Source organism: Tachysurus fulvidraco, chromosome 17 (genome assembly GCF_022655615.1).
Source record: "Tachysurus fulvidraco isolate hzauxx_2018 chromosome 17, HZAU_PFXX_2.0, whole genome shotgun sequence".
Taxonomy (NCBI): Eukaryota; Metazoa; Chordata; class Actinopteri; order Siluriformes; family Bagridae; genus Tachysurus; species Tachysurus fulvidraco.
This window is the reverse complement of record NC_062534.1, coordinates 14,791,675-14,815,230: the sequence shown is the minus strand read 5'-3', so window position 1 is coordinate 14,815,230 and position 23,556 is coordinate 14,791,675.

Below are 23,556 nucleotides of genomic sequence, written 5' to 3'. Positions count from 1 at the left end.
TAGAAGCTAGAGTAAGTCGTATATACATTAGGAGATATCTATTTAGAGATTTTTATCTCTATAAAATTAACCGTATAAAGATTCTGAATGCAAAGTGAAAGGCTTTAGCACATTATTGTAGCTGTGAGGAATGGCATGCAAGTAGTCAGACCATCTATAATTTAGATGCAACAGATTGATGGAGAGGTAATTGCACCCTCCGCTGGGTGCCTATATTCAACTGAGGAAATGAACAGACTTTTTTTTTTAGTTGAGAGAAGGGCTTAAACTGAGCTGTAGAACCTTCTCAGCAATGTAGATAGGAAAGGAAATTACAAAGGAATTATTAAATGGAAGATGGAGAGAGAGGAATGGAGAAAGACATACTGTTTGCTCAGGTTGCCAGTGAGTTTCAGTGGGGGGCAAGAGGACAGAAAGCACCTATGTCAAATCAGCAATCACTCTTTTTTTCTTTCTTTTTTTAAACACGCACACTCAGATAAAGTATAGGTCTGATGATGGGGTCTTTATGGTTCTGAGTAAATGGAGAGTGGGAGGATACACACTGAAGTGAACTATTTTGCTAGGCTGAGATGGACAGGCTGCAGCTCTGCTAGCACTCCAAGCAGGGAAAAATGGAGACCAATGAACAAGGCACACTTCACTGTGATTTATCTGCTCTGACAAAACAAGAAAGGAGAGTAACCTGTGCTCAGGTAGGATTCGGAAAAGTACAAAAACGTGTAAGGCTGCACTCTGACGTCAACTCTTGCACTGCGCAGTAGTAGTGTGACTTATCTTGAATGTCTCAGGCTGATTCTGCTTGCTTTGAGCTTTACTCTTCATTTCAGATGACTGCAGCGATTATGAGCAGTTATTCATATATAAGATATTATGTCATGTGCATTCGCTAATATCTAAATCTCTAATCTTTTTGTTAGAGTGGAGATGTAATGCACTAGCGACTGTTCTTGTTGGCCTGTGTCTGCTTTTGCTTCATTCTCATTGGACTGTCACGTCTTAAAGATTTATGATTGCTGTACACTTACTATGTGCCAGAAATAGAAATAATCTTCCATATGACATGAAGATAATCGCTCAAGAACATAACGAGAAGCCACACATATTTCATTTGTATTTGTATTGGTTTTCCATTTCTGTATCATGAAGTACAGAAAATGCTGTATAATGAAGAACATACTAAAGAATAAGTGCATTTTGGTACTTTAATGTTTGTATCTATCACTTGGAAGCCTTTGTGTTGCCTTAACGTGCTGAAATGGGTTTTTTGGAGGAGGAAAAGGAAGTTGGGAGAGAGACTGATTGGAACTATTCAGTAGTAAATTACAGAAGGGAGTTTGGGGGTTCCTCAACATGTTAGAGTTTTACGTGTCCCATATGTACTGCTCTCTGAGGGTAAATGAAACTGTATTTGATTTGTCTATTGAAATGAAATATCAATCATAAGCAAGAAATTGGGTGGTGGTAAAACTGACACAAGACCATGTTTATCAGACTTTTCAGAGTCAGGGCATTGATGTAGGATCTGTTTTTGTGTTTCATGCCCAAATGAATGTGACAATTGAATTGAATTCCATATCTGTAACTTTTTCCTGAGCTGCCTGCGTGTTATGGGCTGTTGAGGAGGATGAACCTATGTGGAATACACACAATAAGTAACTAATAATCTGTGTTGTTAAAAGTAATATTTATAGGAGCTCACAGTTATCTGTGAACAGTTTAATTATTATGTTCAGTGTCTGACATTCTTTTACACCTTAGCATGTCTATCATTTTCCATATATCTCACTCTGTCCTTTGACACCGGTCATGATGGTGATGCTTGAACTTGCCTGGTACATCTAATTTTGATTTGCGTGTCTGTGTGTGGGTTTTGCTGTATGCTATGTTATTAAATTACCGTATTATTAAGTAACCATTATTATCGTGTATGATTAAATTCGTATTTAATTATTTATGCTGTATTTTATATTACTCTATAACCTTCTAATTAACTATTTTGCTGCTAAAAGTTATTTCCAAGTCTGAAACTTTTGATTTTCATATACAGTACATGAATCCAAAACGAAATGATCAATTATGAAACATACAATTCAATTCAATTCAATTCAAGTTTATTTGTATAGCGCTTTTTACAATAGACATTGTCACAAAGCAGCTTTACAGAACATAAACACAGAGCAGAAGGTAAACATAATTAATGATAAAGGAATTAACGAATAATAAAAGAAATAAGAATTAACAGAATAAAAATTCTAGATTATTATTAGTTGTATATAGTTCACAGTGTGTATGTATTTATTCCCCTATGAGCAAGTCTGAGGTGACTCAGGCAGCAGTGGCAAGGAAAAACTCCCTTAAATTGGTAAAGGAAGAAACCTTGAGAGGAACCGGACTCAAGGGGGAACCCATCCTCATATGGGTGACACTGGGGGTGTGATTGTAATATAACATACATTTTTAGTTTGTCCCAATGGTATATTGTAAAGTAGTTAAAGGGCTATAGGACAGGAACTATAGTATTTTCTGCCATCTTCTTCCTACTTTCACACGCACACACGCACACACGCACACACACACACACACACACACACACACACACACACACACACACACACACACACACACACACACACACACACACACACACACACACACACACACACACACACACACACACACAGAAATTGATAGAAAGAGAGAGAAAGAGAGAATTGTTGTGAATTATAGATAGCTTATTCTTTTAATTAAGGCTCAAAGAGAGAACTCATTTAAATGGTGACTTAGTGGTTATCACACGATGGGAGTTTCTGTGTTTTCCCTGTTCTTTATGGGTTTTCTGTTCTGGTTTCCTCCTTCAGTAAAACGGCATGTGTTCTAAGCTGATTGTCATTTGTAAACTGTCCATAGTAGGAGTATGATTGTGCCCTGCAATGGGTTTGCGCACTGTCCATAGTGCCCTCAGATATGTGTCCTGAGTACTCAGTAATAGTCCTCAGGCTCCCTGTGACCTTGTGTAGAATAAGCGAAACAGAAAAGTGAAAGTGACGTGACATACGGCTAAGTATGGTGACCCATACTCAGAATTCGTTCTCTGCATTTGACCCATCCAAAGTGCACACACACACAGCAGTGAACACACACACACACACCGGGAACACACACTCGGAGCAGTGGGCAGCCATTTATGCTGCGGCGCCCGTGGAGCAGTTGGGGGGTTCGGTGCCTTGCTCAAGGGCACCTCAGTCGTGGCCAGACTTGAACCCACAACCTTAGGATTACGAGTCAGACTCTCTAACCATTAGGCCACGACTTGCCCCACATTTCGCATATCCCAGGTTATGGGGTCGCAGCGCAGGGTCAAGCCATAGGGATGGCGCCCCTGGAGCAGGTGAGTTTAAGGACCTTGCCCATTGACCCAACGTTGATGCTCAGCAGCTTCTGGACTCGAACCCCGACCTTCTGATCAAGATCCCGGCGCCTTAACCGCTGGATCATCACGTGCTCACAATACACAGAGAATGCAAATATTCACTGTAGAATTGACAAATGTCACCTTTTCAAAGTATCAGTATAGGTGCCAGCTACTGGATTTAAAAGAAAATCAGTGATCCCTATGACATAGACAAAACTCCCTGAACCACTGTAGGTTTCTGTTTTCAGTGAGAAAAAATAACAGATTCACCCCAGCAGGTATCTTTGGTTGTGTCTCATTTGGCCAAACTGTGAGAAAGCGTTGTTTTTCTCCATCATTATGATGGAGAATCTTTCCTCTATCCATTATAAATAGATATTGCTGTGTTATTAGTGTAATAATTTAAACTGATGAATAACAAGTGAAGAAGCAGGGAAGCGCAGGCTGACACATAACTCATTGGATATGTAAAATTAAATTAAAAAGCACATTTAATAAATGGGGCTAGTCAAGTCTTAGGTCACGATTAAGAACCACCATATGGTTTAACCTCTATAAAAGCTTAGTCAGTAGCTTCTCACAGCTCTTTTGCCATTATTTGAGTTTTCTTTTCTTTTTTTCTTAATGACAAAAAACAAACAAAGTGTGTGTTTATTTCTATGCTGTATCTTTATTCAAAGTTAAATGGAAGCAAAGGCTCAACTCTTTTTTACTAAATGCCTTTTTTTTTGTGAGCTTGTTTTTAGCATTGACTTCCCTTGTCATTTTACACTCCAAAGTGGTAGTTAATGGCTCAAAAAAGTACAAAGATTTTAAAAGAACACGCATGAAAGTACGCACTCAATACCTTTTGATTCTGTTTTCTCTTAGCCTACAAAATGCAATATATTCATCAGATACGTATTAACCCACCTTAAAAATAAATAAATAAATAAATAAATAAATAAATAAATAAATAAATAAATAAATAAATAAAAAGGTTACTTTTCTACAAACCACTTTCGTGACCAAGCTTGGGTCCTGCAGTAAGACATCGTTTCAGCAGTGTGCAGTATGTTTCAGAGAGAAAAGAGTCTAAAGAGTCTTGTGTGGAATATGGGCTGGTTCTATAAGGCATAAAGCTCATTGCAGTGCTTTACCGTGCCTCATCTCTCAGCGTCAGTGACAAGTGAATGTCAGGAACCTGTTGTCAGCATTTCAGCTTTCTCACTTACGAGACGCATAAACCACAGACAGCTGTCATCCTCTTTTGACAAATCCAATTTAACACTATTTTCCTGCATTAACATTGGCTTTGTACTCTGACATCTTTTAATCATTTGTGTTGTGACCTGAGCCGTATCCCTCAAATGCAGTATATCTGATTTTTTTTTTAAACGTCACCCAGCGATTCTTTCCCCTTTGAGATATTCATCTTAGCACTTATGAGAAAGACAGAGATTCTTTTTGGAGGGAACAGGGTCTAAGGTAAAAAGTTGCATTTCTTTAAAAATCGCTGTGATGGCATTTCCTTCTCAGGGATTATGATCGTGATGGTCTGTAATGTAGCATATGTAATCCTGCAGGAAACATTTACACATGCATTTGAAACTGGAATTGATATTATAATAGCTGCAAGAGTGAATATAATTTACAGTAATGTTGTAATTAAGCCTCCCTTTGATCTGGAATAAGTCTGGAGAAAGAGAATAGGGGTGAACTAAAGGGCTACATACCTACATACTGTATATAAAAGAAAGAAAGAGAGAAGAAAAGATAGTACATACATCCTCAGGCTCCACTTTGACATTACTCAATTCCTCTGAGCTTCCTCAAGGCTTTTTTTTTCAGGCTACATTCAGTGCTTCATGTAATTTACAGTCTCCTCTGAAAGTATTGGAAGAGCAAGGTCAGTTCTTTTGTTTTTGCTCTACACTGAAGCATCTGAGATCAAAAGATGAAGATGAGATGATGGATCAGAAATTCAGCTTTCATTTCCTTATCTTCACATCTAGATATGTTAAACTACTTACAACATGGCACCTTCGGTGGCAGACCACACAATTGTAGTTGAGCTTAAAAGCAATTAAAGTGTTCCATTCCAAAATCTCAGAATTGTTCCTTTCTTTTTTTTTTTTTTGTGATGCTTTTCCTGGCCTCTTCTGCAGCCTCTAGCAGTTGTTTGCTTTGGGGGATTTTTCCTTTCAGTCTCCTCTTCAGGAGCTGAAATGCTACTCAGATGGTTTAAGGTCTATTGATGGACTTGGTCAGTTTAAAACCTTCCACTTTTTCCCCCTGATGAAGTACTTTGTTGTGTTGGCAGTGTGTTTTATATCATTGTCTTGCTCCAGGATAAAGTTCCTACTTCCAGTTAAAATGGATGTATTTATCTGTAAATTGGCAGACTGAAAGTTTCTTTAGACTTCTGAATTCATTCTGCTGCTACGGTCATGAGTTACATCATCAGTAATATACATTAGTGATCCTATTCCAGAAGCAGCCATGCAAACCAAAGCCATGACTCTACTATACTTGATCTCTCATGTTTTAGATCATGAGCTTTTGTGGTTCATCTCTGTATTTGTTTGCGAATTGTAGTGTGTTCTTCTGAGTCCTACTGCCGATGACTGCATTGCATCATGTGGTATGACCACTATGTTTCTGCACTCTTGAAGACTCTCGTCTTCTTCGACTGTTGGATTCTGATATCCTCATTCCTGCTCTGTGGAAGTTGTTGTTAAAATCACTGACTATTGTTTTTGTATCTTTACTTCACAGCTCTTACAATGTTTTTTCTCATCAACTGCTGTTTTCCTTTGCTGACCTGTTTGATGTCCACAAGTCATTTCTTTCTTTTTCAAAACCATTGATTATAGCTGCTATAACATGACAAAAGGAAACTTTTTCTCTAATGAAATTTTCACAATTATAACTGGTTAAAAAGCAATGTGTCACTTGTTAATAAATGAAAAAAAAAATCGTTCAATTGCTGTGAAATAAGAGAAATAATACAGGATGTGCTGAGATTGGAAAGCATGTGGGTGTATTACTGTGTCGAGTGGTCCTTTCTGTCTCTCTTTTTCAGTGAGTGATTTATGGATTAATCATAAGAGGGACATTCAGGGATGTTATATTGTCCTTAAGATGTAATAAAATTAATTGAATAGAAATATAGCAGAAAATGATAGAGATTTGCCTTTCATTGTCTGTTTATTTGCCCAGTAATTTGACATTGAACTAAGTGAACATATTAGATTAGATTTTTTATTGCAAAAGTCAAATAATAAATATTTTCAATATATCATATGCTTTATGTGAGAGTGAAAGTCAAAAGAATTTTCATATCTAATACATAGTAATCCAAGTCAAATTTCCTTATTGTATGAATTAATAGCATTCGATCATGGGATCCCCAACACCAATGTTTAATTAATGTGGGAATCGAGTTCTGCTGTATCATTAGTCTGGTCCTTGTTGCACTTCTGTTGCTCTCCTCAGCTACCCTTGGTGCTGACAACATTTTTGAGCAGTTTAATTAAGTCTGGTAGGTTTCTGTCTGCAGGTCTGAATTATATACACTGGTTTCCAGACCTGCATCATCAGTTTTGATGGCTGTTAATTGCCTACGGTTTAACTGGAAGTTCTTCTGTAATTGGATCAGGGAGCTTTCATTTAGACTGCTGGCTTATTTATTACAGATCCCTGGCCTGTAGGTATATTAAGTGCTCGGTACTTCACCAAATCCATCAGGGTCTTATTGACACAGTCTCTACATGAGAAACCCAAAGCAGACCTGTGTTTATTTATCAGTATCCGACAGGCCAGATGGATTCTCACCAACCTGATGCACACTGCTAGCTCTGACCTTTTTAATGTTGTTACCGTCCTATTGATGATGCCATTAGTGTCATATTTCTGTTTGTTTCCTTCTTGCAGTCCTTTAGTGGCTTTGTTCCCAGAGTCTTCTTCACATAACTGACTTTTCTTCACATCACAGATATATTATTATTATTATATATTTATTTATATCTTCTAGCCTTTAGGTCAAACTTAGGAACAAAATCAATAAACACTTAAAATAAATCAATTAGAAATGCATTTTGTATACACGTCTAGTTGAAAGTCATTCACAAGTTAGGAATAATTATTTGTATGCATACCAAACCCTGTACAACAAATACATCACAAATGATGAGATATGATTTATCATTAGTGACACTTCAGCAGTTTGATTGAGTATTCCTGACTACCACGTGTCTCTCGTCTATATTCTAATTCGCACTGTTTTATCTCTAGCCATCACATAGCTGCAAGGTTGATACAGCTTGTTTATCAAGAGCCTGTCTTTAGTATTCTCCTCACACACCTGCAGCACAGAACATCCAGCGCCATGGCCACGACTGTGCCATTAACCTTCTTTTATAGAACACAGTGGGCATGGTCGTATCCCCAGGAGTCGGGCCCTTCTTAAAGGCTGGCCTTGGCAGCGTAGGCAGGATCTACTGCTGACTTATGGCTTGGTTTGTCACCAGGAGAAGAAAGAGGTGGGATTGATTCCCAGAAATCCACAGAATCCCAGGCTGGCCTATTGAGCGTGCTCATCCATCTCTCTGACATGATTGTTCCTCGCTTGTTACTTTATGTTCTAATCAATCAGCTATGAGTAAAATGGCAATTACAGCAGCCATCGATACGAGCAACAGAGAGAGCAAGAATTATAGGACGTAACATTACTGCAAATTGCCATTAGAGATCCCCTCTTTCCAAGGGGGGAGATTGTAATGGATAATAATCGGAGGTATAATTCTTGATGAATTAGGCAGCATTTCACATTTAATTGCACCTAACAAACTTGGTACGCGTGAGTAAGCGCACTGGACTCTGTAATGCCTCCCTCGTGAATAAGCCTTAAAGGATTTTTGCTTGTTTTAACAAAGATTATTATGATATTCTAAGGAACCCAGTGGAATAATATCACTGATTTTTTTGCATTGCCCTTTGCAGTATCCTGCAAATCTTCCATTTACAAGCTTCCAAGTGATAGAGACGTAATAGCATGACCTTTAATTTCACAAATTTACATTTCTGACATTTTAATGTTACTTATAGAACTAGACATGAAGTATTGGTTTCTGTATGTATAGACAGAGCCTGGTTAAAGATAATAATCTTGGGGTTGAGCAGTGTTCCAAAAGAATGTAAATCAGACAGATGTCTTCAGAATAGTGATCAGATTGTGTGAGATGCTAATGTGACTTTATTAGCAATTAGCATTTTTGTCTAATGTCAGATGCTATATAACATAACAGATGTGGGTATAACTATGAGCCATCAAGTCTGATGTGTTTCTGAATGCCATGTGGGGGCAGTCCAAATTGCTATCGATTAAAAAAAATGTGTTTTGTATATATAAACACAAATTGCAGATCTTTTTTTTTTGCAATGTTGATGGACAAATTTACAGTTGCACCCAAAGGCCATGTAAATCAGATTATGGGCATATTAAATGCACTCTGTATTCTTCAGAGTAATAATTTTGATTATGAAAACAATTATGCTTCTGGTTAAGTGAATGATTAATTCCTGTTACATATAAATCATTCTATTGCCTGACTCTTTGAGTTTTTATGCCAGCCAGAGTGTATATTAAATGGCTTCACTTCTGTGAGCTTGGAAAGGTAAACAGAGTGACTAACACTAGGTTAATCGTAATAGAGAATACAGAAGATCCACAAGCTTAACAACCTGCAGTGAAAACCTTGCTATGACATGCCAGTACAGAACCTGGATTAACTGTCCAAGCTTTTCATATCATGCATAGGATGCTCATATAGTATTTGTTCTATATTCTGTAAGATGTGTGGGGTAAATCTACTGGAGATAAATTCCAGAAATCCATTTCTTTTGATATTAGTGCATAAAAAAATAAAGTGTTCTTACTGATGGAATCTGCTCCATTGAATGAGCTCACTCTCCAGAAAGATTCCAGTTTCGCAAATGATCCAAATGCATAAACGATGTGCTTGAATACAAAAACAGGTAAGCATTAAATATATACTTTATATAGTATTTAATCTTAACACTGATTTAGGTTATGTATTTTCCACAGACTATCCTTTGTGGAAGTGCAGGAATTCTCAAGTGGTTTACTGTCTCCGGTGTTTGGGTGATGCTGGTTTCATTAAGCTCCTTTGCAGCTCCCTGTCCCACAATGTACATCTTCTCCTCTCCCAGGTGCTCCTCATGGTGCTCTGGATTCAGGATTACACACCTGTGCACTCCTGCAGGGCCAAACAGCCACTTTATCAACATCAGATGCTGGAATGTGGAGTAGATTCAGCATGGGGTTTTGGGGGGAGGGGGTCTAACCTTCTAAATAAGACCTTGAAAACCCTGAAAGAAAGTGAAGACAAAAGGCTTAAGGTCTTAAAATGACACATCTTAAAACTTTAAAAACACGTTACTTTATGGTTCACAAAGAAGCACATAAATATTAATAAAAACTAATGCTTTCATTCATAATGATGCATCCTTAGTGCATAATTATAGCATATACGTTAACATCCAACATTCATATATTAATAACCATTAATTAAACTAATATATAAGTATACAGTAATAGCTATAGTTAAAGCTGATTTTTGACATATTTATTGTTAGATTTGATTGCTTTCATTTGAACTGTTGGTCTTGGTATTGGTCTTTTGGCTGCTCCCTGTTTGGGGTCACCTCGGTAGATCACGTGACCACATATTAGTTTTGATGCAGGTTTTATGATAGATGCCTTTTCTTACATAACTATCGAATTTATCAGGGCTTCACTCTTCAGTGGCTGGGTTAGCCCCCTGCAATCCCCGGAATCGAATCAGAGAGCGCATTACTGCCGCTCAATGCGAGCGCAGGACTGCTGCTGGACCACCAGGAGGTCATACTGCTGTTTAAATAACTTTTCAAAATGCAAAACCAACATCACCAGACACATGTTCTCACAGACAGCTTGAAAATTACTCCACCAGAGCACCAGAGGGCGATCTGGCAGATGTCTTTGTTTATATTTGCGCCTGTCATTTGCTTTCAATTTATTTTTTGTTTCTCCATGTGTGCTGTCCTTTGTTCTGTTTCATTGTTCTCACCTTTATGTTCTAACCGGTTCCCTATGGTTCCTTGATTACTCTCTCTATTTATACCTGCTGTAGTCTTTCTTTGCTAAATTGAATGGTGTAACCATGGCAGTTATGTCCTTTCTTTTTTAAAATCAAGAAAACTTGATTTACATAAAACAATTAAGTTACTGAAGGTTCTTTTTTACTTCAGTGTCAAGACAGACTAAACAATACCTCCAAGCCTTTAGATCAAAATTCCGATCGTTTCCAATAAAGCTACTGGAAGTGATATTTTGCATACAGGCCAGAATTGTCTAATTGGAAACATATAAAGTCCTTCACATATTCTGAATAATTATGTATGCAACAAACCCTATACTACAAATACATTCCTTAAATCACAAATGATGCAATGATTTATAATTAGTTGTATTATTATTGTCACGAGGTGACACGGTGAGACAAAGGCGAGTGAGGATCCAAATGCAGTTTAACGGTTTTTACTAAACAAAACACAAACAAACACGCAGGCAACACGGAACAAACAGGAAACGGGAACACGGACATGCACACACCAACAACGACCAACAACATTGAAGTGAACAGACAGAGTATATATGGTGAACGAGAACCAATCACAAAACAGAGACAGACAAGGACTAAGACAAAACACCTGGGGAAGAGAATGAATGTAATTAGTGTCCATGGTAACAGATAGGTGGGCGGGGTCAACAATTAACATCAGGGAAAGACGGCAGACAGAAACAAGGGGAAAACACAGACAGACACATTACAGAGCCCCCCCCCCTACGAGCGGCTTCCAGACGCTCCCAAGTCCACAAAACCCAGTTCAGGCGGGTGGAGCGAAGGCGCAACCAGGGTGGGAGGGCGGGTCGGGTTCGTGTAGTGGTGGCGCCCGCCGAGCAGGAGGCCGGGGTTGCGCCAGCCGAGCCGGAGGCCAGGGCGGCGCCGGCAGAGCCGGAGGCCAGGGCGGCGCCGGCAGAGCCGGAGGCCAGGGCGGCGCCGGCAGAGCCGGAGGCCAGGGCGGCGCCGGCAGAGCCGGAGGCCAGGGCGGCGCCGGGAGAACAGGAGGCCAGGGCGGCGCCGGGAGAACAGGAGGCCAGGGTGGCGCCGGAGGCAGAGCCAGAGACCAGAGCAGGACCGGAGACCAGGGTGGTGCTGGAGGCGGAGCCAGAGACCAGAGCAGGACCGGAGACCAGGGTGGTGCTGGAGGCGGAGCCAGAGACCAGAGCAGGACCGGAGACCAGGGTGGTGCTGGAGGCGGAGCCGGAGGCCAGAGCAGGACCAGAGACCAGGGTGGTGTTGGAGGCGGAGCCAGAGACCAGAGCAGGACCGGCGACCAGGGTGGTGCTGGAGGCGGAGCTAGAGACCAGAGCAGGACCGGAGACCAGGGTGGTGCTGGAGGCGGAGCCCGAGACCAGAGCAGGACCGGAGACCAGGGTGTTGCTGGAGGCTGTGCCAGAGACCAGAGCAGGACCGGGGACCAGGGTGGTGCTGGAGGCGGAGCCAGAGACCGGAACGGAGTTGGCAGCCAGGGTGGTGCTTTGGGCCTATGAACAGGGACAGGAGGTAGAAGGGCTGGCAAGTCCAGCGAAGCAAAACACAGGAAAACAGAAACATGCATAGGTTCAGGCCAGGCAGAGAGTTCAGGTAGTTTGGGTGTCATGATGTCGACCGCGTCCTCTGACTCAGTCATTTCGGTCGACCCGGCCGATTCGGCTGGTTCTGTCGACCCTGCAGGTTCCGTCGACCCTGTCGGTTCAGCAGGCTCCGTCGACCCGGTCGGTTCGGCAGGTTCTGTCGACCCTGCAGGTTCTGTCGACCCGGTCGGTTCAGCAGGCTCCGTCGACCCGGTCGGTTCCGTCGACCCGGTCGGTTCGGCAGGTTCTGTCGACCCTGCAGGTTCCGTCGACCCGGTCGGTTCCGTCGACCCGGTCGGTTCAGCAGGTTCCATCGACCCGGTCGGTTCCGTCGACCCAGTCGGTTCGGCAGGTTCCGTCGACCCGGTCGGTACGACAGGTTCCATCGACCCGGTCGGTTCCGTCGACCCGGACGGTTCGGCAGGTTCCTTCGACCCGGTCGGTTCCTTCGACCCGGTCGGTTCCGTCGACCCGGTCGGTTCGGCAGGTTCCGTCGACCCGGTCGGTTCCGTCGGCCCGGTCGGTTCCGTCGGCCCGGTCGGTTCGGCAGGTTCCATCGACCCGGTCGGTTCGGCAGGTTCCATCGACCCGGCAGGTTCCGGCGACCCGGTCGGTTCCGGCGACCCGGCTGGTTCCGGCAACCCGGCTGGTCCAGCTGGTGGCTTAGGGATGCCGGCCGCCCGAGCCGACCTCATCGGGGTATCCGCCAGTTTGGAGACCAGCCGGTTAGCACGGACCTCAGCCGAGCTCGCCGGTACGGTAGCCATGGGAACTGGCTCAATCACGGATGTGCACGGGACTGGTCTGGGCGGAGGCACTGTGGAGCATTCGGGCGTCCGTCGCTGATTCCACTCTGTGGCCCACGGATCCCGATGCTTGCTGCCCCCCCCCAAAAAATACTTACGGCCGGCTTCCGTCTCTACAGTACTCACGCTCAGCGTGGACCCGTCCAGGAGCAACGCCAAGTTGACGAACTCCGAGAATGTCTTTATTTCTCTGGTAGACGGCATCAAATACCGCAGGATCTCCCTTAGTCCGTGCTTAAAAATGTCTTTGAGCGCCTTCTCATCGAAGTTGACCTCGTTGCACAGGTCCAAGAATACCTCCGTGTATTCCTCAACTGGGGCGTCCTCCTGACGAAGACAAAACAGGATTTCTGCTGGATCCATGTGGGGTTGGTCGTTCTGTCACGAGGTGACACGGTGAGACAAAGGCGAGTGAGGATCCAAATGCAGTTTAACGGTTTTTACTAAACAAAACACAAACAAACACGCAGGCAACACGGAACAAACAGGAAACGGGAACACGGACATGCACACACCAACAACGACCAACAACATTGAAGTGAACAGACAGAGTATATATGGTGAACGAGAACCAATCACAAAACAGAGACAGACAAGGACTAAGACAAAACACCTGGGGAAGAGAATGAATGTAATTAGTGTCCATGGTAACAGATAGGTGGGCGGGGTCAACAATTAACATCAGGGAAAGACGGCAGACAGAAACAAGGGGAAAACACAGACAGACACATTACAATTATTATGTCAGTAATTATATTATGGCTATTAAATAAATACAACAACTAACATGTTTCTTTTAGATCACAGGACATTAAACCATCAGTGTGACATCTCACTTAGAGACATGATTTTAGAATGATAAACTCTACAGGTATGTATTAGAAACTATATTTTTGAGAGCAGAACCCGGAAAATAGCACTTGAATTTGTCCTTTGCAGCAGTAATGGCAGTTCAAATAGGCTGGAGTCTACTTATAGCGTTCAGGGTAGGCCTTCAGCCCCAGAGAGACTGGCAGTCCAGTCAGCAGTGGTGGGGTGAGTAGGTGGCCTTCTTTCTTTCTCATCAGCGGCGTTGTCCAGGGTGCAGTATGTATCATAAGTTTATATAATATTTTGACATATTAATGCTAAATTTGTGACATAATAATATTGCATTTGCTAAATAACATGTATAGATGTTCCTAACTATAATGTTTCTACTCTGCTATGAGGTGTATAAGATGGGCTAATATCTATTATTGTCAGGCTTCAAATTCACTGAATTCAACTTCATATGTATACACAGTACAGACCAAGAGTTTGGACACACCTTCTCATTCAAAGAGTTTTCTTTATTTTCATGACTATGAAAATTGTAGATTCACACTGAAGGCAACAAAACTATGAATTAACACATGTGGAATTATATACGTACATAACAAAAAAGTGTGAAACAACTGAAAATATGTCATATTCTATATTCTTCAAAGTAGCCACTTTTTGCTTTGATTACTGCTTTGCACACTCTTGGCATTCTCTTGATGAGCTTCAAGAGGTAGTCACCTGAAATGGTCTTCCAACAGTCTTGAAGGAGTTCCCAGAGATGCTTAGCACTTGTTGGCCCTTTTGCCTTCATTCTTCGGTCCAGCTCACCCCAAACCATCTCGATTGGGTTCAGGTCCGGTGACTGTGGAGGCCAGGTCATCTGGCGCAGCACCCCATCACTCTCCTTCATGGTCAAATAGCCCTTACACAGCCTGGAGGTGTGTTTGGGGTCATTGTCTTGTTGAAAAGGTGGTGTGTCCAAACTTTGGGAAGGTGTGTCCCAACTTTTGGTCTGTACTGTATACAGTATATATAAACTTGCATGGTAGAATAGTGCATTGTTAATTGGTTTGATTCTGAACTCAGGTGTGAGCTCTGTGTTGATTTTATTCAGATCTTTGAAAATACATGATCAAATTGTGTTGGATGAATGAAAATGAACTGTGTAAATGTTCAATTCAATCAGTCATGTGGAACTGATGTACAAATTTGAATTAAGTAAATTCAATGAGTTTGTGTAATTCAGCATGAGAGAAAAACATTTTTCTGCTACCTAATGTGCTTCTTGTAAACCTTGTTAAAATAAGCACAGGTTAAAAAAGTAGGCCATCTACTGTGTGGTATTATTATAGAATTCTTTAATAGCATTTAACATCCGCTGACTCATGTACACGTATTATTAAAAGAGAGCGCTTTTACAATTGAGCTTAGCTATTGTGAATTTAGTGCTTCTCTGCTGATGAGGCAAGCATTCCTAAGTATTACTGCATCTGTGATTATTACAGTCAGTGACTGATTGGTGTTTAACCTTTGGGTCAGCCAGCATGGAACCTTGTGTAAAATTGGCTTCCCTCACACGAGGCTTTCACTGAGATTTCTTTCACAAATGAATGATGCTCATGCAGTCATTTCCATGCAGTCATCATATTTTCTGATTGCTTTAAGTATGTTTAAGAAAGTTTTAACATCAATAATTCATTAGAATATGCAGAACTATCAGTCATAATGACTTAACGTTAATAATACAGCCACAATTTAGTGAAATCTTATTTCATGAGCCTCATACCATATTATGTAACATGCACGGAAACGGTATCATGGTAGTAAAAATCAGAATCACTTTACAATACTATTTCAAAGGTAACTAAGGGGAAGAGAAAGAATAGTTTTTAATAGTCTGTAATTACTCAGTAATGATCCAAGCAGTGATTGGAATTGTTCACTATTAGCAAAGCTGTAATTACAGGGGTTCAGCTTTACATTCTTGCACAACAACAATACAATGCTTTCATACAGTAAATGTCCACTGATTTCTGATCACACCGACAATTATTCCCTAACTGCATATGTACCTTCCACCTAGAAATCTATTGATGTATCTGTTAATACATATTGTTGTCCATACCTGTAGGTCATCTCAGAGCAGGCACACGTGTGTTGTGTTCTATCTATCTATCTATCTATCTATCTATCTATCTATCTATCTATCTATCTATCTATCTATCTATCTATCTATCTATCTATCTATCTATCTATCTATCTATCTATCTATCTATCTATCTAATCATACTATCAGTATATTATTAAGCAGCAGCTCAGTTTATAAATGCATGTAAGGATGATGGCCAGTTAATTCTAAGATTGAACTTCAGATCAAATCAAACTCAGTGACCCATTGACTTTGAATGTGGCAGGATTGTTACTGCTAGGCAGGCTTGTTTGAATATTTCTAAAAAGGCTGATCTCCTAAGATTTTTAACGATAACTGTCTCTAGCCTTTACAATAAAGAGTGTTATTAAACATAAAAACACCAAGTAAGCAGTTACACCTTGGAAACACCTTGATAATGAGATGGGACAAAGGTGAATGGACAGACTTGTTCAAACAGACAGGGAGAGTCAGAAAACAGAGCAACCGAAATGTGCTTGTGTGGCGCCTGCTATATTGTATCACAACTCTATTGGTACGTGTGAACACTGAAACTGCACTCCCCAGAATCCTGAGCATTCACACAAACCATGTTGCCTGGCCAGAAACTCAGCCCTGGACTTACCCAAAATAATTGCAGCACAAAGCTCATTGATAAATGGTATCACATTGAACTCTCTCTGTCTCTCTCTCGCTTTGTCGCCCCAAATTAACCTGATCTTTTCAATGTTTTGGAAAACTCAGCCCTGGACTCACACACACAATTGTTGTAATCCCAGTCTGAGTTTCTGTTTGTATGTGTACCAGTTCAGCTTGTTTGCGGAACGTCTGTCCCTGTGCCATATTTACATTTCACATTATAGGTTTGCCCTGCTGCACTCGGGTCAGCACTGCTGCTCTCTGATCAGTTTTGTTCTAAATATTACTGTTTTATACTACAAAACAGCTCTTAGTTAATCAAAGATATTGACTGAGAATTGTGTTAAACAAAACAAAAAAAACCCAGAATAAATCACTGGTGATGAACTGCATATTTACCATCATATTTCATATGACAGACTGCATTTCTTTAACATTTATATGGAAGTTATATATACATAACATATATATATGGAAGTTAAGAGAATATATTGCTGATAACACAAAAATATTGCGCAAAGTGTGTCTTAGTAACCACTAAATCCTGGTCATGGTGAAATACCTGCCATTAAGTGAATATACTACACAGATGCCAGAGCACCATGCACACACCAATTCTTTTATGTCATTCATTACCTAGGTGTAATTTGGAGCGTAAACTTAGCTGATTGACCATATTTTTGGAAGGCGTGTTCAAACTGGAGAACCCAAAAGAAATCCATACAGACATAAGAAGAAGATATGAAACTTTACACAGACAGTAACCTGAGCTCAGGATGGACCCAAGAACCCTAGAGCTATAAGGTGGCTTCAGATATCTCAATATTTCTATATAATTATTGTCACATGGTTTAACTTCACAAACTCCTTTTCAGCATGGCCAACAAAGATGCTCGCCATGGACTCCAACTCCCAGCAACCACCAGCACTTCAACGCGCAAAGTCACAAGCCTTGCAATTACGTTCACCTTCAATTAAACATCCTGACTGAATCTGATCCGAGACAGTCATTGAAATAATAACTGAACCATATGAGTTAATTTTATGGATACATTGTTTAAGGTTTTATTGTTGCATTTTTCATCCAAAATGTGTTCATCCATCATATGTAGTGTGACTGGATGCATGCTTGTGGCTATAGGCAGTGCATAGTGTGTTAAGCAGAAAGTTGGGGAATTTGAAGAAAGGGAGAACATGATCCTTCGGTGAATGTTGTGAAACTCTGAAACTCTTCATGTTTAACTCTTTCTCCTGGGATCTGTCCCCAGCTCTTCTCCTCTTCAAAGACCAAATCGCTACTCTATTTTTAGAAAAAAAAAGTTTTTTTTTCCCCCTTATTTCTCTTCCTCTTTTCCAACTCCCACTCTCTTTATACCCACAGGCCACAGTTAAACTCGTTGCTGACTTTCTCTCTTAACTTCACAAGGAAACAGCTTCTATGTATTTCAAGGCATCAAAGCATGTGTACCTCAAAAGTTGCCTGATGCCACAAGGAGTGCTCTGTATTCTACCTGAACATTCAGATGCAAGAGTAACTGTGTGTCTGTGTTCATCAAGGGCTGCAGTTTTCACCACAGAAAACATCTTTTTGTTGCACATTTTAACAATGTCACATAGTGTGTTCTCCGTGGAACGGTTAGTTTTTGAACATGGCTTTCTCATTGCACTGCATCTTAATAGACATTTACTTGGCTGGCTGTTGAGTTCTTAATTATCTTAACAATTTGGTAACACTTATTATAATCCCACAAGCTCTATGCTTCTGGATAATTGTTTACAATAACAAGATGGTACTGTGCCAAGACATTACTGAAGTACATTGAAATGTCAGGCAAATTGTCTTAGACAAATTCTATCTATTAAGCAAGTAAATGTGTGTTACAAAGAGCAAGGTGTGAAGAGGGAACATACATTTCATTTTACTGGAATTCTAAAATGATTAGTCCCAGTACTCTTTATAAAGATGAATGAAATCGGTAAGTACAAAAAAATTTATTGCGTTTGCAGAGAAGCGAAGAAGGTTCATAAGCCCAGTATGTTTGATAGTATGTTGTGAAAAGTACACACTTTACACATGAAGTGAACAACCTTCAATATGTTACAATATAATAATATTTATTACCACATAACAATCTTATTAAAATAACCTGGTGGTAGAGACCAGTTTGGTTAAAAAATATTGTTGCAGGACACGTCATATACAACATTTGAGTAAGATGAAAATAAATCAGACGCAAGCCTTTTTTTTGTTTGTTTGTTTTTCAGATCAATCATAATATCTTTTCTTTATTCTAATATTTGATGTGAACATTATCTGACTCTCTTGACCTGTACCTGCATGATTGTATACATTTTCCTCCTGTCACACGACTGATTTCAGGGATTTTCACACTTAGAGAATCTTGTATCACATTTAACACTGCTCATACATTACCATAGTCTAGTCTTAAAAGTAAATCCTGGCTAATCATCATCATCATCATCATCATCATCATCATCATCATCATCATCATCATCATCATCATCTGTTTCACATTGTACATTCCTAAACCTTGAAATAAACCTTCTTATTTGCAAATTTGCAATGTCAACATCCATGATCTCATAAATACAGCGTGCAGATGATTCAAATAATGGCTTGTCTTGTGCTTTTGCTTCAGTGAGAAAAAAAGGACAGGTCTGCTGCCATGAGCAGGTATTGTGATTGCACAGATTTCTGATCTTTTTGGTCATTTAATGTTTTTTTCCCTCACATATTTAGCCTAGCACTACATGTCCAACTGATATCTAACTTGAGTTAATTTTACAGTGCCATTTATTTCCCTTTCTCAATGGCAAGCACTTCCCTGATGTTTAGTATTTCATTGCTTGAAGCTTGAGCTGTTATTTTAAGTGTTGCTACGTCCTGGGTTTAGAGTTAACCCTGCTAACCCTGCTTCACAGAAGGGTTTCACAACCATGAGTAAAGAGTGGTGCTGACCCCACTTCTAAATACCAGCTGCGAACTGTTCCTTTATCCAGGGTTAACGCAGGGTTTAGAAAGACGATAACAGGGTTAAGCACAGTGTGAAATGCCCAATTGGATAATGGAAATGAATGAGCAAGTGTAGCCAGCTTTATTGTCAATTCTGATATATGTACAGGACATACAGAGGATTGAATTATGTTTCTCTCGGTCCCATAAGGTTTCTGTTCCTAATAATGTGGCAGATATAATCATATACTGTAAGACATAACGATGTAAATTTCTATAAAATACCAAATACTGTAAAATGAAATCAAGTGCTTCGTGCCACACATTGACCCAGATAATATGTTGCTGAAGCCAAGACCTCGGTCCAATTCTATATAAAACAATTTGTCAGCTTATTGTTATAGATTCTTCAATCAGCGTCTCAATATCCCGTTTGTCTACAGCATCTGTTGTCAGTTGGCATCTGTTCTATAATAGCTATGAATTATCTTCTCTCCATACAAATAGGAGTGAGACGCAACAAATACATCGAGACATAATTTCAGACAGAGGAAAGAGAATGTTGGATCAAAGATGGAGAGAAAAGTGTGAACGGAACGAAAACGGGAGGGAGAAAGACCCAAAGAAAAGGTCAGTTAGCTGTATGTCATGCAGCTAGGTAGATGCTTGAACACTGGGATTTACTGAAATTAATCTGTCGTATTGGTGACAGTGGTGCTGCTAAAAGGTCACCCACAGCAACAAGATGTGGGGGCTGACTGCTGAAATGTATCGAATCTGACCACTGACTGGCCAGGCCTCTGGTAGTTAGTGCATCCTAAAGGTCATTTCTACTCTGCTTTTCTCCTCGACTGACCGCTCTGCAGGTGTTTGAGAAATGCCTACTCTTTACCCCCCGACAGATTCAGGCAGTGTTTTTGTCAAGCCCTAGTTATAAAGAGAGAGCTTTGACAATTTTGTCAAGCTTGATAATTTGAACGGAGCAGCAGGTGAAGTAGGTTGCTATTAACATCATGATGTTTGGTACATCCTGAGTTTTTCATTTTGTTTCCTTTTTTAAAAGGCTGGATCAAAGGTCTTTCAGCGAGGCACTGACATGTTGGCAGGCCACTGTATAAAGCAATATAAACTCAGCCATAAACTTCTGCAGAATTTAGAGGCATTTATTTTTAGTGGGTAATGATTCTTACACATGAAAAGGCTGTCACAGCATGGTGTTTTTGCTCTAAGAGTACTTTACGCTTTCAGAGTAGCAGAAAAGAGAATCTTGGGTTAATCAGTTGCCATTTTTTTTTGTTATACATTAATCATAATGCTTATTGATTTCGCAGGATCCAAAATATCTGACATTTTTTTCTGCAGAGCAAATCTTTAAAGACCTGACTAATGTAGTTTTCAGGCTAAAAGTTTAGAAGTGTTCCAGTGAGGTTTCAGGAAAAAAAAAATATTTTAGTAGTAGTGGGTAATGGTGATCTCATCGGTGAAAATACTTTCTAAAGAAAAGATGTCCATTAAACACTGTATACCATCAGCCTGCTGTTTGGCATTGGGGCTCTCTCTGTATTTAATCTTGAAGACCTAGTCATATATTTACTCATTTGTTTTTTGGAGTGGGGTAAAAAAGGTTCTTGAGAGAAGTACTTAGCGAGTACAACCAGAGAAAATGATGAAAAAATGAGTGTTGACCTGCTTTAAAGCTGTGCTTATGGGTTTCGAGGACTACTCCATTAAGAATTCTTGTTTATCATGGTACCCATCATTACAAAAAAAAATCTGAGGTCCTTTTTGGTTTGTAGTTTTGAGTATGAAATTGTCAGCCTTCTTTGTTCATACTGCTCTTACTGTATAGTATTTGCACCCTTATGAACTAATGGAATAGTGCAGTTTTTTGGCTCATTGTGAGATTTCTTGTGTGGTAAAAAGTTTCACTGAGGAACATGTTGTTGCTGGAACTAGTAAAGATGATGGATGGATGGGTGGATGGAAGGATGGATGAGAGCAAATGAGAAAAGAGGGTGAAAGCAGACTTGTTGTTCAGACCCATCTTGGAGTGTTGAGGGGGAAAAAGCTTTTGGAGATAATGTTCTAAAATCCACAGTGTATATGCAGTCCTCTCTCTCTCTCTCTCTCTCTCTCTCTCTCTCTCTCTCTCTCTCTCTCTCTCTCTCTCTCTCTCTCTCTCTCTCTCTCTCTCCACACATAAACACACACATTGACATGTTCTAATTAAGGCTAGTGACTGGCTTCATGATCACAGATGCTCTTTTACCTTGGTTTGCTCAGCTACTAAAATTCCCACCTGCCTGCCTGGTCTTATAGTGCTGACTGTTTCTGGGTTGATTGCTACGGAGAGGAAGGACAGCAGAACAAACCTGAAGCTGAAGTGTTTTAGATCAAACAGAGCCTTTCTAAAGGAAGTGTGAAAAAGTCAGAAAGGAGTGAATGAGGATTTGAAGTGAGGAAAGCAGAAGGGAATTTACTAATTCCTCAGTTATTCTCAGATTGGTGCTGCATGGATAATACAATGTGCTAAACTATATATCAGCATGATAGATAGATAGATAGATAGATAGATAGATAGATAGATAGATAGATAGATAGATAGATAGATAGATAGATAGATAGATAGATAGATAGATAGATAGATAGATAGATGTGTTATAGATAGATGTTTGTCTGTGTAGTCCCTTTTTATGACATCAAAAGATAAACAAAGCAGGACAAATGACTCTCCTATCTCGTAGGAATAGATGTTATTGACATTCTCTCAACAAGTCTTTTTAGTCTTTGTACACTTTCTGCAGGGTTTCCTGTCGAATTTGCAATGTTAGCACGTCTTCAGGGAACTGTACGCTACATGTATGTATGTTTATCACTTTCCTATACAATATTACAACATGTCTTAAGATTGATCCGGCTTTGTTCCTGCTGGCAGAGGCCTTGAACAGAATGGATAAACACCCCTCCATATCTTCTTTTCTCTTTCTACCAGGCTTTCTTTTCTTTCCTGAACTACAGAGTCAGCAGAGACAAGGACAAGGCCACTAGAGTAGTCTGGATCAATTTACTGCACTTTATTCTATTATTAAAAGTTAGCCATGGGGAGGTAGAGCTGATGTTTAGGGAAAAGAGGGAGAGAGAGAGAGAGAAGGGAGGAGTGGAGGCTCTTTAAAAGGCATTAAGTGACAGAGTCTCATTATGACAGGCTCCAGTGCCTGCTTCATTGGCTAGATAAAGTGCCCCAATAGTGAATTTACTTTCCCAATTGTGTTATTTAAATGTAAGATGACTGGGCCTTGGCAGTGTAAACAGGGCGTCTTTAATAAGCCTGGACAGTACGTGTGATAGAGACAATTGCGTGAGGTATGAAAAGCACTTCATCACTGCCACATTTGAGCAGAATTCAATTTCAGACACTGTCTGCGCCTCTTCTTATCTGCTTCTCGCAGCATCCAGCCACATGCCTGATAGTGATAGTAAAAGAGAGAGAGAGAGAGAGAGAGAGAGAGAGAGAGAGAGAGAGAGAGAGAGAGAGAGAGAGAGAGAGAGAGAGAGAGAGAGAGGCTAGAAAAGAAAACATGAGAATTACATGGAGTTGGAAAAGGAGGAGCAACCGGGCAATGGTGGGGATCTACTGTGTGCTTTCGGCAGCCTGTCAGAGCTGCATGATGGATCACCGTGTTTGCTCCATGCCCCTGTCTCCTTCCCTATTGCATATTTACAGTCCTGCCACTCACACACCATCTGCTTCAAATGCCAGGTCGTCCAGACCTAGACTGGGTACTAACACAGATCCGTAAATCCTCCTTGAAAGGGAAGTCTATCACTATTTACCTGTATCCGTAAACCACAGTGTTTGGGAACAGTGTCCATATTGATTTGTGTGCACACACATATGTGGTTAGTGGGAAATGATTCTGTGGCTGAAGCTGCAGTTTGTGAAATTGAACACCCTTTTCACACTGTCTCTAGACACTCTGGAGCCTGGGCATGCCACACCATTTCTGATACCTGCCTATATACACA